Below are 1,345 nucleotides of genomic sequence, written 5' to 3' on the forward strand. Positions count from 1 at the left end.
GAGGAGAGGCCAGGGAGTGGCCATGCATCACGGGGGCGGGGCTGGAAGTGGGAGGGGCGGGGCCTGCAGGAGGAGAGGCCAGGAAGTGGCCATGCACCACGGCGCCGGGGTCTGGAGGAGGGCAAGGCCTGGCTGAGGAGGGGTGCAAAGTGGACTGACCAAGGAGTGGGGTTACACAAGGTGGGGCAGGACCAGTAGGAGGGGCGGGGCTGGAAGGAGGGCTGGACAGACAAAGAAAGGGGACAGCCACAGAGTGAGTGTTCCTCAGATGTGCAGGGATGTCCCCTTTCAGAAGTTCGTCAAGAAGACAAAGATTCTCACCACTGGATCAGCTGTCAGCACCATGATGGATGGAGAAGAGATTGAGGTTGTTAACAATTTCAGTTTGCTTGGCTCCACAATCAACACTCTGCACCAGTAGTCAGGAAATCAAAAGACAAGTTGCACTGGGAAAGTCTGCTGTCAGGGACCTCTCCAGAGTGCCGAAGACCAACAATGTCAGTCTAGAGACTAAGGTGCGCCTGATCCAGGCCACGGTCTTCCTAATTACTTGTGCATCAGAGAGCTGGACAGTGATTACAGATGACAGAAGAATTGATGCCTTTGAGCTGTGCTGGAGAAGATTATTGTACATACCATGGACCACCCAGAGAACAAGCAGGTCTGCCCTGGATAGGGTGGAACAAAGTTGCTTCTTGGAGGCAAGGATTTTGAAGCTCCATCTCACATACATGGAAATGTGGCCAGGAGGAACTAGTCCTTGAAGGACATCATGCTTGGAAGGGTGGAGGGACAGAGCAGGAGAGGAAGATTCTGGATGAGATGAGCTGACACTGGGACTGAGGTAATGAGGGCAGGAATGTCAGAGGCAGGAAGGTTGGCTTAGGATAGAGCAGGGTTCAGAGCTATTGTGCATAGGGTCATAAGGAGTGATGGCATATAACAAGAACATCTTCCAGATTCCTTTTGCAGAGTGTTTTACAAGTTCATGTCCCCCCAATTCTGTGTGACACTATTCTATGAACATACCAGTTCCCCATGCATTCGTGTGTCAATAGGCTTTCATCCCTTTGCTGTTGTGAATAATGCTGTGATAAACTTGGTTCTGACACTGCGTTAGAACAGACGAGGGGCAAACTGTCTGGAAGGAATGATGACGAGGCATTAGACGTCTGACAAGTCTGGAACAAGGGGTGTCTTGGAAGGTGGGATGTGGAGGGTGGAGTGAAGGAGGGAGGAAAATGTGCAACAAGGAATGACGAAACCCCATCCTTTCTGTACACTTCCATTAAAACCACCATAAGAAGGTATACTGCGCTTTTTTTTGGCAAGTGGTGTTTTCATT

This window comes from Elephantulus edwardii, unplaced genomic scaffold (genome assembly GCF_000299155.1).
Source record: "Elephantulus edwardii isolate Elephantulus edwardi_28Jun2011 unplaced genomic scaffold, EleEdw1.0 scaffold00375, whole genome shotgun sequence".
Lineage (NCBI taxonomy): Eukaryota > Metazoa > Chordata > Mammalia > Macroscelidea > Macroscelididae > Elephantulus > Elephantulus edwardii.